General features: G+C 59.7%; 1 protein-coding gene across 1 annotated transcript in view; it reads left to right on the top strand.

Annotated features, from left to right (window-relative positions):
• The first annotated feature begins 1,719 nt into the window (after nucleotides 1–1,719).
• Nucleotides 1,720–15,110, top strand: part of LOC140405328 (zinc transporter ZIP10-like) — a 52,924-nt gene continuing 39,533 nt past the window's right edge. The window contains exon 1 of the mRNA XM_072493619.1: nucleotides 1,720–1,890. The gene's annotated coding sequence lies outside the window, so the exon portion shown is untranslated. The remainder of the gene's footprint in view (nucleotides 1,891–15,110) is intronic.

The raw sequence follows: 15,110 nt of genomic DNA, 5'->3' as shown, positions 1-15,110 counted from the left end.
GTAACAGTCTCGAGGAGGGGGCTGAATGGGATCCTCCTGTTCCTGTGTAACAGGCTCGAGGAGGAGGAGGGGCTGAATGGGATCCTCCTGTTCCTGTGTAACAGTCTCGAGGAGGCGGCTGAATGGGATCCTCCTGTTCCTGTGTAACAGGCTCGAGGAGGAGGAGGGGGCTGAATGGGATCCTCCTGTTCCTGTGTAACAGGCTGGAGGAGGGGGCTGAATGGGATCCTCCTGTTCCTGTGTAACAGGCTCGAGGAGGGGGCTGAATGGGATCCTCCTGTTCCTGTGTAACAGACTCGAGGAGGGGGCTGAATGGGATCCTCCTGTTCCTGTGTAACAGACTCGAGGAGGAGGAGGGGGCTGAATGGGATCCTCCTGTTCCTGTGTAACAGGCTCGAGGAGGGGGCTGAATGGAATCCTCCTGTTCCTGTGTAACAGACTCGAGGAGGGGGCTGAATGGGATCCTCCTGTTCCTGTGTAACAGACTCGAGGAGGAGGAGGGGGCTGAATGGGATCCTCCTGTTCCTGTGTAACAGGCTCGAGGAGGGGGCTGAATGGGATCCTCCTGTTCCTGTGTAACCGGCTCGAGGAGGGGGCTGAATGGGATCCTCCTGTTCCTGTGTAACAGGCTCGAGGAGGAGGGGCTGAATGGGATCCTCCTGTTCCTGTGTAACAGACTCGAGGAGGAGGAGGGGGCTGAATGGGCCCGTCCTGTTCCTGTGTAACAGGCTCGAGGAGGAGGAGGGGTCTGAATGGGATCCTCCTGTTCCTGTGTAACAGGCTCGAGGAGGAGGAGGGGTCTGAATGGGATCCTCCTGTTCCTGTGTAACAGGCTCGAGGAGGAGGAGGAGGCTGAATGGGATCCTCCTGTTCCTGTGTAACAGGCTCGAGGAGGGGGCTGAATGGGATCCTCCTGTTCCTGTGTAACCGGCTCGAGGAGGGGGCTGAATGGGATCCTCCTGTTCCTGTGTAACAGGCTCGAGGAGGAGGGGCTGAATGGGATCCTCCTGTTCCTGTGTAACAGACTCGAGGAGGAGGAGGGGGCTGAATGGGCCCGTCCTGTTCCTGTGTAACAGGCTCGAGGAGGAGGAGGGGTCTGAATGGGATCCTCCTGTTCCTGTGTAACAGGCTCGAGGAGGAGGAGGGGTCTGAATGGGATCCTCCTGTTCCTGTGTAACAGGCTCGAGGAGGAGGAGGAGGCTGAATGGGATCCTCCTGTTCCTGTGTAACAGGCTCGAGGAGGAGGAGGGGGCTGAATGGGCCCCTCCTGTTCCTGTGTAACAGGCTCGAAGAGGAGGAGGGGGCTGAATGGGATCCACCTGTTCCTGTGTAACAGGCTCGAGAAGGGGCTGAATGGCCTCGTCCGATTCCCGTGAAGCTTTGACAAGGAGTCAACCAGACTTGAAACGTCAGCTCCCTTCTCCCTCCACAGATGCTGTCCGACCTGCTGAGATTCATTTGTGTTCCTGTGAAGCAGCACCCTGAGTGGGCGTCTGCTGGAGAGATGGGGGAGAAAACAGGGTTAAAATACCCAGCACTATCCCAGCGAGCAAGCAATGCTGAAGAAGCTTCTCACATAGCCTTGTGGTAAACAATGACACTGAACAGTATATCCAGCAGCAATCCTGTTAACACAGCATTCACTGCACCACACACCTAAACACTGATTGTCAATGGTATAGGTGCAAAGTACAATCACTTAACTGCCTGAAGGATCTCCAGTCGCACGTCGCTCGCTGGGCTGCAGAGGACACAAGGCACAGTGTTCATTCCTGCTCTGCTGATCACCTTCAGCCCTCAAGGGTTAGGCTGTTTGACTAGACGTTTGCCCTCCAGGGCGGGGAAGCCCCATAGAGCCAGGACTGCGGGGGTTACCTGAGAGAGACGCAGGTAAAACCTTTTTGCAACGAATGAACTTGCTCCAATTGAATGTTGCTGTCTGAAGATTCAGGCGTGTGCTCTCCGGGGGGGGGGGGGGGGGAGGTGCACAGATGAACGATTTAACACGAGGATTCCCATGTGTCCCCGGGGGGATGAGACAGATTGATTGACAGGCAGCTATCAGGCCTCTTCCTCATCCCCCAGGCGGGCTGGGACGTTCCGTGGTGAAACTCTCTGAGAAAGGGCCAGCACAGACACACTGAGTTTGCACCTGGCTGCTGGCTGTGAGTATTTCCTCCTGGATGCTCCCTTTTTCTGGGAAGGTCAGTATGTCCACCAGATTTCCTACCTTCACACCAAGAAAGAGTACTTTTTGGAGCTGTGAAGCCCCTTGGGGTGTACGGAATGGGAATCAGCGCGGAAATGCAAGTTTTCCTTCATTGCAAAGGCTCATTGTGGAGGATTTGTATAGAATGTGATCGGAAACGAATCGGCGAGCCGAGCTCTGGCCCAGGTCGAGGGACCTAAACTCGGTGCAACTAAACCGACCATTCCGCCCAAATGCTGAGAGGATGTTTCCCCCGGTGGGAGAGACGGGAACGAGGGGGATACAGTTTAACCATGAGGGGCTGGATTCTCTCCTGTCGGGATTCTCTCCTGTCGGGATTCCCCGCTGTCGGGATTCTCTCCTGTCGGGATTCTCCCCTGTTGGGATTCTCCGCTGTCGGGATTGACTCCTGTCGGGATTCCCCGCTGTCGGGATTCTCTCCTGTCGGGATGCTCTCCTGTCGGGATTCTCCCCTGTCGGGATTCTCCGCTGTCGGGATTCACTCCTGTCGGGATTCCCCGCTGTCGGGATTCTCCCCTGTCGGGATTCTCCGCTGTCGGGATTCACTCCTGTCGGGATTCCCCGCTGTCGGGATTCTCCCCTGTCGGGATTCTCTCCTGTCGGGATTCTCCGCGGTCGGGATTCTCCGCTGTCGGGATTCTCCGCTGTCGGGATTCCCTCCTGTCGGGATTCCCCGCTGTCGGGATTCTCTCCTGTCGGGATTCTCCGCGGTCGGGATTCTCCCCTGTCGGGATTCTCTCCTGTCGGGATTCTCCGCTGTCGGGATTCTCTCCTGTCGGGATTCTCCGCTGTCGGGATTCTCCCCTGTCGGGATTCTCCGCTGTCGGGATTCTCTCCTGTCGGGATTCTCTCCTGTCGGGATTCTCTCCAGTCAGGATTCTCTCCAGTCGGGATTCTCCGCTGTCGGGATTATCTCCTGTCGGGATTCTCCGCTGTCGGGATTCCCCGCTGTCGGGATTCACTCCTGTCGGGATTCTCCGCTGTCGGGATTCTCTCCTGTCGGGATTACCTCCTGTCGGGATTCCCCGCTGTCGGGATTCCCCGCTGTCGGGATTCTTTCCTGTCGGGATTCTCTGCTGTCGGGATTCTCCCCTGTCGGGATTCCCCCCGTCGGGATTCCCCGCTGTCGGGATTCTCTCCTGTCGGGATTCTCTCCTGTCGGGATTCTCCGCTGTCGGGATTCTCGGCTGTCGGGATTCTCCACTGTCGGGATTCTCCGCTGTCGGGATTCTCTCCGGTCGGGATTCCCCGCTGTCGGGATTCTCTGCTGTCGGGATTCTCCCCTGTCGGGATTCCCCGCTGTCGGGATTCTCTCCTGTCGGGATTCTCTCCTGTCGGGATTCTCTCCTGTCGGGATTCCCCGCTGTCGTGATTCTCCCCTGTCGGGATTCTCCGTTGTTGGGATTCTCCCCTGTCGGGATTCTCTCCTGTCGGGATTCTCTCCTGTCGGGATTCTCCGCTGTCGGGATTCTCTCCTGTCGGGATTCTCCGCTGTCGGGATTCCCCGCTGTCGGGATTCTCCGCTGTCGGGATTCTCTCCTGTCGGGATTCTCTCCTGTCGGGATTCTCTCCTGTCGGGATTCCCCGTTGTCGGGATTCTCCGCTGTCGGGATTCTCTCCTGTCGGGATTCTCCGCTGTCGGGATTCTCCGCTGTCGGGATTCACTCCTGTCGGGATTCTCTCCTGTCGGGATTCTCTCCTGTCGGGATTCTCTCCTGTCGGGATTCTCCCCTGTCGGGATTCTCTCCTGTCGGGATTCTCTCCTGTCGGGATTCCCCGCTTTCGGGATTCTCTCCTGTCGGGATTCTCCGCTGTCGGGATTCTCTCCTGTCGGGATTCTCCGCTGTCGGGAGTCTCGCTGTCGGGATTCTCTCCTGTCGGGATTCTCTCCTGCCGGGATTCTCCCCTGTCGGGATTCTCCGCTGTCGGGATTCCCCGCTGTCGGGATTCCCCGCTGTCGGGATTCTCTCCTGTCGGGATTCCCCGCTGTCGGGATTCTCCCCTGTCGGGATTCTCCCCTGTCGGGATTCTCCGTTGTCGGGATTCTCCCCTGTCGGGATTCTCTCCTGTCGGGATTCTCTCCTGTCGGGATTCTCTCCTGTCGGGATTCTCCGCTGTCGGGATTCTCTCCTGTCGGGATTCCACGCTGTCGGGATTCCACGCTGTCGGGATTCTCCGCTGTCGGGATTCTCTCCTGTCGGGATTCTCCGCTGTCGGGATTCTCTCCTGTCGGGATTCTCCCCTGTCGGGATTCTCTCCTGTCGGGATTCCCCGCTGTCGGGATTCTCTCCTGTCGGGATTCTCTCCTGTCGGGATTCTCCCCTGTCGGGATTCTCCCCTGTCGGGATTCTCTCCTGCCGGGATTCTCCCCTGTCGGGATTCTCCCCTGTCGGGATTCTCCCCTGTCGGGATTCTCTCCTGTCGGGATTCTCTGCTGTCGGGATTCTCTGCTGTCGGGATTCTCTGCTGTCGGGATTCTCTCCTGTCGGGATTATACGCTGTCGGGATTCTCCGCTGTCGGGATACTCCGCTGTCGGGATTCTCTCCTGTCGGGATTCTCTCCTGTCGGGATTCTCCGCTGTCGGGATTCTCCGCTGTCGGGATTCTCTCCTGTCGGGATTCTCCGCTGTCGGGATTCTCCGCTGTCGGGATTCTCTCCTGTCGGGATTCTCTCCTGACGGGATTCCCCGCTGTCGGGATTCTCTCCTGTCGGGATTCTCCGCTGTCGGGATTCTCTCCTGTCGGGATTCTCCGCTGTCGGGATTCTCCGCTGTCGGGATTCTCTCCTGTCGGGATTCCCCACTGTCGGGATTCTCTCCTGTCGGGATTCTGCCCTGTCGGGATTCCCCGCTGTCGGGATTCTCTCCTGTCGGGATTCTCCCCTGTCGGGATTCTCCGCTGTCGGGATTCTCTCCTGTTGGGATTCTCTCCTGTCGGGATTCTCTCCTGTCGGGATTCTCTGCTGTCGGGATTCTCTCCTGTCGGGATTCCCCCCTGTCGGGATTCCCCCCTGTCGGGATTCTCCGCTGTCGGGATTCTCCGCTGTCGGGATTCTCTCCTGTCGGGATTCTCCGCTGTCGGGATTCTCTCCTGTCGGGATTCTCTCCTGTCGGGATTCTCCGCTGTCGGGATTCTCTCCTGTCGGGATTCTCTGCTGTCGGGATTCTCTCCTGTCGGGATTCTCTCCTGTCGGGATTCTCCGCTGTCGGGATGCCACGCTGTCGGGATTCCACTCTGTCGGGATTCTCTCCTATCGGGATTCCCCGCTGTCGGGATTCTCCGCTGTCGGGATTCTCTCCTGTCGGGATTCTCTCCTATCGGGATTCCCCGCGGTCGGGATTCTCTCCTGTCGGGATTCTCTGCTGTCGGGATTCTCTCCTGTCGGGATTCTCCCCTGTCGGGATTCTCCCCTGTCGGGATTCTCTCCTGTCGGGATTCCCCGCTGTCGGGATTCTCCGCTGTCGGGATTCCCCGCTGTCGGGATTCCCCGCTGTCGGGATTCTCCGCTGTCGGGATTCTCCCCTGTCGGGATTCTCCCCTGTCGGGATTCTCTCCTGTCGGGATTCTCCGCTGTCGGGATTCTCCCCTGTCGGGATTCTCTCCTGTCGGGATTCTCCCCTGTCGGGATTCTCTCCTGTCAGGATTCTCTCCTGTCGGGATTCCCCGCTTTCGGGATTCTCTCCTGTCGGGATTCTCCGCTGTCGGGATTCTCTCCTGTCGGGATTCTCCGCTGTCGGGAGTCTCGCTGTCGGGATTCTCTCCTGTCGGGATTCTCTCCTGTCGGGATTCTCCCCTGTCGGGATTCTCCGCTGTCGGGATTCCCCGCTGTCGGGATTCTCTCCTGTCGGGATTCTCCCCTGTCGGGATTCTCCCCTGTCGGGATTCTCCCCTGTCGGGATTCTCCGTTGTTGGGATTCTCCCCTGTCGGGATTCTCTCCTGTCGGGATTCTCTCCTGTCGGGATTCTCTCCTGTCGGGATTCTCCGCTGTCGGGATTCTCTCCTGTCGGGATTCTCTCCTGTCGGGATTCTCTCCTGTCGGGATTCTCCGCTGTCGGGATTCTCCGCTGTCGGGATTCTCTCCTGTCGGGATTCTCTCCTGTCGGGATTCTCCCCTGTCGGGATTCCCCGCTGTCGGGATTCTCTCCTGTCGGGATTCTCCCCTGTCGGGATTCTCCGCTGTCGGGATTCTCTCCTGTCGGGATTCTCTCCTGTCGGGATTCTCCGCTGTCGGGATTCTCTCCTGTCGGGATTCTCTCCTGTCGGGATTCCCCGCTGTCGGGATTCTCTCCTGTCGGGATTCCCCGCTGTCGGGATTCTCTCCTGTCGGGATTCTCCCCTGTCGGGATTCTCTCCTGCCGGGATTCTCCCCTGTCGGGATTCTCCCCTGTCGGGATTCTCCGCTGTCGGGATTCTCTCCTGTTGGGATTCTCCGCTGTCGGGATTCTCTCCTGTCGGGATTCTCCGCTGTCGGGATTCTCTCCTGTCGGGATTCTCCGCTGTCGGGATTCTCTCCTGTCGGGATTCTCTCCTGTCGGGATTCTCTCCTGTCGGGATTCTCTGCTGTCGGGATTCTCCGCTGTCGGGATTCTCTCCTGTCGGGATTATCCGCTGTCGGGATTCTCCGCTGTCGGGATACTCCGCTGTCGGGATTCTCTCCTGTCGGGATTCTCCGCTGTCGGGATTCTCTCCTGTCGGGATTCTCCGCTGTCGGGATTCTCCGCTGTCGGGATTCTCTCCTGTCGGGATTCTCTCCTGACGGGATTCCCCGCTGTCGGGATTCTCTCCTGTCGGGATTCTCCGCTGTCGGGATTCTCTCCTGTCGGGATTCCCCGCTGTCGGGATTCTCCCCTGTCGGGATTCCCCGCTGTCGGGATTCTCTCCTGTCGGGATTCTCTCCTGTCGGGATTCCCCGCTTTCGGGATTCTCTCCTGTCGGGATTCTCCGCTGTCGGGATTCTCTCCTGTCGGGATTCTCCGCTGTCGGGAGTCTCGCTGTCGGGATTCTCTCCTGTCGGGATTCTCTCCTGCCGGGATTCTCCCCTGTCGGGATTCTCCGCTGTCGGGATTCCCCGCTGTCGGGATTCCCCGCTGTCGGGATTCTCTCCTGTCGGGATTCTCCCCTGTCGGGATTCTCCCCTGTCGGGATTCTCCCCTGTCGGGATTCTCCGTTGTCGGGATTCTCTCCTGTCGGGATTCTCTCCTGTCGGGATTCTCTCCTGTCGGGATTCTCTCCTGTCGGGATTCTCCGCTGTCGGGATTCTCCGCTGTCGGGATTCTCTCCTGTCGGGATTCCACGCTGTCGGGATTCCACGCTGTCGGGATTCTCCGCTGTCGGGATTCTCTCCTGTCGGGATTCTCCGCTGTCGGGATTCTCTCCTGTCGGGATTCTCCGCTGTCGGGATTCTCTCCTGTCGGGATTCTCTCCTGTCGGGATTCTCCGCTGTCGGGATTCTCTCCTGTCGGGATTCTCCGCTGTCGGGATTCTCTCCTGTCGGGATTCTCTCCTGTCGGGATTCTCCCCTGTCGGGATTCTCTCCTGTCGGGATTCCCCGCTGTCGGGATTCTCTCCTGTCGGGATTCTCTCCTGTCGGGATTCTCCCCTGTCGGGATTCTCTCCTGCCGGGATTCTCCCCTGTCGGGATTCTCCCCTGTCGGGATTCTCCGCTGTCGGGATTCTCTCCTGTCGGGATTCTCCGCTGTCGGGATTCTCCCCTGTCGGGATTCTCTCCTGTCGGGATTCTCCGCTGTCGGGATTCTCTCCTGTCGGGATTCTCTCCTGTCGGGATTCTCCCCTGTCGGGATTCTCTCCTGTCGGGATTCTCTGCTGTCGGGATTCTCTGCTGTCGGGATTCTCCCCTGTCGGGATTCTCCCCTGTCGGGATTCTCCGTTGTCGGGATTCTCCCCTGTCGGGATTCTCTCCTGTCGGGATTCTCTCCTGTCGGGATTCTCTCCTGTCGGGATTCTCCGCTGTCGGGATTCTCTCCTGTCGGGATTCCACGCTGTCGGGATTCCACGCTGTCGGGATTCTCCGCTGTCGGGATTCTCTCCTGTCGGGATTCTCCGCTGTCGGGATTCTCTCCTGTCGGGATTCTCCCCTGTCGGGATTCTCTCCTGTCGGGATTCCCCGCTGTCGGGATTCTCTCCTGTCGGGATTCTCCCCTGTCGGGATTCTCTCCTGCCGGGATTCTCCCCTGTCGGGATTCTCCCCTGTCGGGATTCTCCGCTGTCGGGATTCTCTCCTGTCGGGATTCTCTCCTGTCGGGATTCTCCGCTGTCGGGATTCTCCCCTGTCGGGATTCTCTCCTGTCGGGATTCTCCGCTGTCGGGATTCTCTCCTGTCGGGATTCTCTCCTGTCGGGATTCTCCCCTGTCGGGATTCTCTCCTGTCGGGATTCTCTGCTGTCGGGATTCTCTGCTGTCGGGATTCTCTGCTGTCGGGATTCTCTCCTGTCGGGATTATACGCTGTCGGGATTCTCCGCTGTCGGGATACTCCGCTGTCGGGATTCTCTCCTGTCGGGATTCTCTCCTGTCGGGATTCTCCGCTGTCGGGATTCTCCGCTGTCGGGATTCTCTCCTGTCGGGATTCTCCGCTGTCGGGATTCTCCGCTGTCGGGATTCTCTCCTGTCGGGATTCTCTCCTGACGGGATTCCCCGCTGTCGGGATTCTCTCCTGTCGGGATTCTCCGCTGTCGGGATTCTCTCCTGTCGGGATTCTCCGCTGTCGGGATTCTCCGCTGTCGGGATTCTCTCCTGTCGGGATTCCCCACTGTCGGGATTCTCTCCTGTCGGGATTCTCCCCTGTCGGGATTCCCCGCTGTCGGGATTCTCTCCTGTCGGGATTCTCCCCTGTCGGGATTCTCCGCTGTCGGGATTCTCTCCTGTTGGGATTCTCTCCTGTCGGGATTCTCTCCTGTCGGGATTCTCTGCTGTCGGGATTCTCTGCTGTCGGGATTCTCTCCTGTCGGGATTCCCCCCTGTCGGGATTCTCCGCTGTCGGGATTCTCCGCTGTCGGGATTCTCCGCTGTCGGGATTCTCTCCTGTCGGGATTCTCCGCTGTCGGGATTCTCTCCTGTCGGGATTCTCTCCTGTCGGGATTCTCCGCTGTCGGGATTCTCTCCTGTCGGGATTCTCTCCTGTCGGGATTCTCTGCTGTCGGGATTCTCTCCTGTCGGGATTCTCTCCTGTCGGGATTCTCCGCTGTCGGGATGCCACGCTGTCGGGATTCCACTCTGTCGGGATTCTCTCCTATCGGGATTCCCCGCTGTCGGGATTCTCCGCTGTCGGGATTCTCTCCTGTCGGGATTCTCTCCTATCGGGATTCCCCGCGGTCGGGATTCTCTCCTGTCGGGATTCTCTGCTGTCGGGATTCTCTCCTGTCGGGATTCTCCCCTGTCGGGATTCTCTCCTGTCGGGATTCCCCGCTGTCGGGATTCTCCGCTGTCGGGATTCCCCGCTGTCGGGATTCCCCGCTGTCGGGATTCTCCGCTGTCGGGATTCTCCCCTGTCGGGATTCTCTCCTGTCGGGATTCTCCGCTGTCGGGATTCTCCCCTGTCGGGATTCTCTCCTGTCGGGATTCTCCCCTGTCGGGATTCTCTCCTGTCGGGATTCTCTCCTGTCGGGATTCTCCCCTGTCGGGATTCTCTCCTGTCGGGATTCTCTCCTGTCGGGATTCCCCGCTTTCGGGATTCTCTCCTGTCGGGATTCTCCGCTGTCGGGATTCTCTCCTGTCGGGATTCTCCGCTGTCGGGAGTCTCGCTGTCGGGATTCTCTCCTGTCGGGATTCTCTCCTGTCGGGATTCTCCCCTGTCGGGATTCTCCGCTGTCGGGATTCCCCGCTGTCGGGATTCTCTCCTGTCGGGATTCTCCCCTGTCGGGATTCTCCCCTGTCGGGATTCTCCCCTGTCGGGATTCTCCCCTGTCGGGATTCTCCGTTGTTGGGATTCTCCCCTGTCGGGATTCTCTCCTGTCGGGATTCTCTCCTGTCGGGATTCTCCGCTGTCGGGATTCTCTCCTGTCGGGATTCTCTCCTGTCGGGATTCTCTCCTGTCGGGATTCTCCGCTGTCGGGATTCTCCGCTGTCGGGATTCTCTCCTGTCGGGATTCTCTCCTGTCGGGATTCTCCCCTGTCGGGATTCCCCGCTGTCGGGATTCTCTCCTGTCGGGATTCTCCCCTGTCGGGATTCTCCGCTGTCGGGATTCTCTCCTGTCGGGATTCTCTCCTGTCGGGATTCTCCGCTGTCGGGATTCTCTCCTGTCGGGATTCTCTCCTGTCGGGATTCCCCGCTGTCGGGATTCTCTCCTGTCGGGATTCCCCGCTGTCGGGATTCTCTCCTGTCGGGATTCTCCCCTGTCGGGATTCTCTCCTGCCGGGATTCTCCCCTGTCGGGATTCTCCCCTGTCGGGATTCTCCGCTGTCGGGATTCTCTCCTGTTGGGATTCTCCGCTGTCGGGATTCTCTCCTGTCGGGATTCTCCGCTGTCGGGATTCTCTCCTGTCGGGATTCTCCGCTGTCGGGATTCTCTCCTGTCGGGATTCTCTCCTGTCGGGATTCTCTCCTGTCGGGATTCTCTGCTGTCGGGATTCTCCGCTGTCGGGATTCTCTCCTGTCGGGATTATCCGCTGTCGGGATTCTCCGCTGTCGGGATACTCCGCTGTCGGGATTCTCTCCTGTCGGGATTCTCCGCTGTCGGGATTCTCTCCTGTCGGGATTCTCCGCTGTCGGGATTCTCCGCTGTCGGGATTCTCTCCTGTCGGGATTCTCTCCTGACGGGATTCCCCGCTGTCGGGATTCTCTCCTGTCGGGATTCTCCGCTGTCGGGATTCTCTCCTGTCGGGATTCCCCGCTGTCGGGATTCTCCCCTGTCGGGATTCCCCGCTGTCGGGATTCTCTCCTGTCGGGATTCTCTCCTGTCGGGATTCCCCGCTTTCGGGATTCTCTCCTGTCGGGATTCTCCGCTGTCGGGATTCTCTCCTGTCGGGATTCTCCGCTGTCGGGAGTCTCGCTGTCGGGATTCTCTCCTGTCGGGATTCTCTCCTGCCGGGATTCTCCCCTGTCGGGATTCTCCGCTGTCGGGATTCCCCGCTGTCGGGATTCCCCGCTGTCGGGATTCTCTCCTGTCGGGATTCTCCCCTGTCGGGATTCTCCCCTGTCGGGATTCTCCCCTGTCGGGATTCTCCGTTGTCGGGATTCTCCCCTGTCGGGATTCTCTCCTGTCGGGATTCTCTCCTGTCGGGATTCTCTCCTGTCGGGATTCTCTCCTGTCGGGATTCTCCGCTGTCGGGATTCTCCGCTGTCGGGATTCTCTCCTGTCGGGATTCCACGCTGTCGGGATTCCACGCTGTCGGGATTCTCCGCTGTCGGGATTCTCTCCTGTCGGGATTCTCCGCTGTCGGGATTCTCTCCTGTCGGGATTCTCCGCTGTCGGGATTCTCTCCTGTCGGGATTCTCCGCTGTCGGGATTCTCTCCTGTCGGGATTCTCCGCTGTCGGGATTCTCTCCTGTCGGGATTCTCTCCTGTCGGGATTCTCCCCTGTCGGGATTCTCTCCTGTCGGGATTCCCCGCTGTCGGGATTCTCTCCTGTCGGGATTCTCTCCTGCCGGGATTCTCCCCTGTCGGGATTCTCCCCTGTCGGGATTCTCCGCTGTCGGGATTCTCTCCTGTCGGGATTCTCCGCTGTCGGGATTCTCCCCTGTCGGGATTCTCTCCTGTCGGGATTCTCCGCTGTCGGGATTCTCTCCTGTCGGGATTCTCTCCTGTCGGGATTCTCCCCTGTCGGGATTCTCTCCTGTCGGGATTCTCTGCTGTCGGGATTCTCTGCTGTCGGGATTCTCTGCTGTCGGGATTCTCTCCTGTCGGGATTATACGCTGTCGGGATTCTCCGCTGTCGGGATACTCCGCTGTCGGGATTCTCTCCTGTCGGGATTCTCCGCTGTCGGGATTCTCCGCTGTCGGGATTCTCTCCTGTCGGGATTCTCCGCTGTCGGGATTCTCCGCTGTCGGGATTCTCTCCTGTCGGGATTCTCTCCTGACGGGATTCCCCGCTGTCGGGATTCTCTCCTGTCGGGATTCTCCGCTGTCGGGATTCTCCGCTGTCGGGATTCTCTCCTGTCGGGATTCTCCGCTGTCGGGATTCTCCGCTGTCGGGATTCTCTCCTGTCGGGATTCCCCACTGTCGGGATTCTCCCCTGTCGGGATTCTCCCCTGTCGGGATTCCCCGCTGTCGGGATTCTCTCCTGTCGGGATGCTCCCCTGTCGGGATTCTCCGCTGTCGGGATTCTCTCCTGTTGGGATTCTCTCCTGTCGGGATTCTCTGCTGTCGGGATTCTCTGCTGTCGGGATTCTCTCCTGTCGGGATTCCCCCCTGTCGGGATTCTCCGCTGTCGGGATTCTCCGCTGTCGGGATTCTCTCCTGTCGGGATTCTCCGCTGTCGGGATTCTCTCCTGTCGGGATTCTCTCCTGTCGGGATTCTCCGCTGTCGGGATTCTCTCCTGTCGGGATTCTCTGCTGTCGGGATTCTCTCCTGTCGGGATTCTCTCCTGTCGGGATTCTCTCCTGTCGGGATTCTCCGCTGTCGGGATTCTCCGCTGTCGGGATGCCACGCTGTCGGGATTCCACTCTGTCGGGATTCTCTCCTATCGGGATTCCCCGCTGTCGGGATTCTCCGCTGTCGGGATTCTCTCCTGTCGGGATTCTCTCCTATCGGGATTCCCCGCGGTCGGGATTCTCTCCTGTCGGGATTCTCTGCTGTCGGGATTCTCTCCTGTCGGGATTCTCCCCTGTCGGGATTCTCTCCTGTCGGGATTCCCCGCTGTCGGGATTCTCCGCTGTCGGGATTCCCCGCTGTCGGGATTCCCCGCTGTCGGGATTCTCCGCTGTCGGGATTCTCCCCTGTCGGGATTCTCTCCTGTCGGGATTCTCCGCTGTCGGGATTCTCCCCTGTCGGGATTCTCTCCTGTCGGGATTCTCTCCTGTCAGGATTCTCTCCTGTCGGGATTCCCCGCTTTCGGGATTCTCTCCTGTCGGGATTCTCCGCTGTCGGGATTCTCTCCTGTCGGGATTCTCCGCTGTCGGGAGTCTCGCTGTCGGGATTCTCTCCTGTCGGGATTCTCTCCTGTCGGGATTCTCCCCTGTCGGGATTCTCCGCTGTCGGGATTCCCCGCTGTCGGGATTCTCTCCTGTCGGGATTCTCCCCTGTCGGGATTCTCCCCTGTCGGGATTCTCCCCTGTCGGGATTCTCCGTTGTTGGGATTCTCCCCTGTCGGGATTCTCTCCTGTCGGGATTCTCTCCTGTCGGGATTCTCCGCTGTCGGGATTCTCTCCTGTCGGGATTCTCTCCTGTCGGGATTCTCTCCTGTCGGGATTCTCCGCTGTCGGGATTCTCCGCTGTCGGGATTCTCTCCTGTCGGGATTCCCCGCTGTCGGGATTCTCTCCTGTCGGGATTCTCCCCTGTCGGGATTCCCCGCTGTCGGGATTCTCTCCTGTCGGGATTCTCCCCTGTCGGGATTCTCCGCTGTCGGGATTCTCTCCTGTCGGGATTCTCTCCTGTCGGGATTCTCCGCTGTCGGGATTCTCCGCTGTCGGGATTCTCTCCTGTCGGGATTCTCTCCTGTCGGGATTCCCCGCTGTCGGGATTCTCTCCTGTCGGGATTCCCCGCTGTCGGGATTCTCTCCTGTCGGGATTCTCCCCTGTCGGGATTCTCTCCTGCCGGGATTCTCCCCTGTCGGGATTCTCCCCTGTCGGGATTCTCCGCTGTCGGGATTCTCTCCTGTTGGGATTCTCCGCTGTCGGGATTCTCTCCTGTCGGGATTCTCCGCTGTCGGGATTCTCTCCTGTCGGGATTCTCCGCTGTCGGGATTCTCTCCTGTCGGGATTCTCCCCTGTCGGGATTCTCTCCTGTCGGGATTCTCTCCTGTCGGGATTCTCTCCTGTCGGGATTCTCTGCTGTCGGGATTCTCCGCTGTCGGGATTCTCTCCTGTCGGGATTATCCGCTGTCGGGATTCTCCGCTGTCGGGATACTCCGCTGTCGGGATTCTCTCCTGTCGGGATTCTCCGCTGTCGGGATTCTCTCCTGTCGGGATTCTCTCCTGTCGGGATTCTCCGCTGTCGGGATTCTCCGCTGTCGGGATTCTCCGCTGTCGGGATTCTCTCCTGTCGGGATTCTCTCCTGACGGGATTCCCCGCTGTCGGGATTCTCTCCTGTCGGGATTCTCCGCTGTCGGGATTCTCTCCTGTCGGGATTCCCCGCTGTCGGGATTCTCCCCTGTCGGGATTCCCCGCTGTCGGGATTCTCTCCTGTCGGGATTCTCCCCTGTCGGGATTCTCCGCTGTCGGGATTCTCTCCTGTTGGGATTCTCTCCTGTCGGGATTCTCCGCTGTCGGGATTCTCCGCTGTCGGGATTCTCTCCTGTCGGGATTCTCTCCTGTCGGGATTCCCCGCTGTCGGGATTCTCTCCTGCCGGGATTCTCCGCTGTCGGGATTCTCCGCTGTCGGGATTCTCTCCTGTCGGGATTCTCTCCTGTCGGGATTCCTCGCCGTCGGGCACGGGGCAGGAAGGAGAATCCCGGGACACGGGGCGGGACGGAGAAGCCCGGGGCACGGGGCGGGACGGAGAAGCCCGGGGCACGGGGCAGGACGGAGAATCCCGGGGCGAGCGGCGGGACGGAGAATCCCGGGGCACGGGGCCGGACGGAGAATCCCGGGGCGAGCGGCAGGACGGAGAATCCCGGGGCGAGCGGCGGGACGGAGAATCCCGGGGCACGGGGCAGGACGGAGAATCCCGGGGCACGGGGCAGGACGGAGAATCCCGGGGCGAGCGGCGGGACGGAGAATCCCGGGGCGAGCGGCTGGACGGAGAATCCCGGGGCACGGGG

This window comes from Scyliorhinus torazame, chromosome X, assembly GCF_047496885.1.
Source record: "Scyliorhinus torazame isolate Kashiwa2021f chromosome X, sScyTor2.1, whole genome shotgun sequence".
Taxonomy (NCBI): domain Eukaryota; kingdom Metazoa; phylum Chordata; class Chondrichthyes; order Carcharhiniformes; family Scyliorhinidae; genus Scyliorhinus; species Scyliorhinus torazame.
This window is presented reverse-complemented; position numbering and strand designations above follow the sequence as displayed.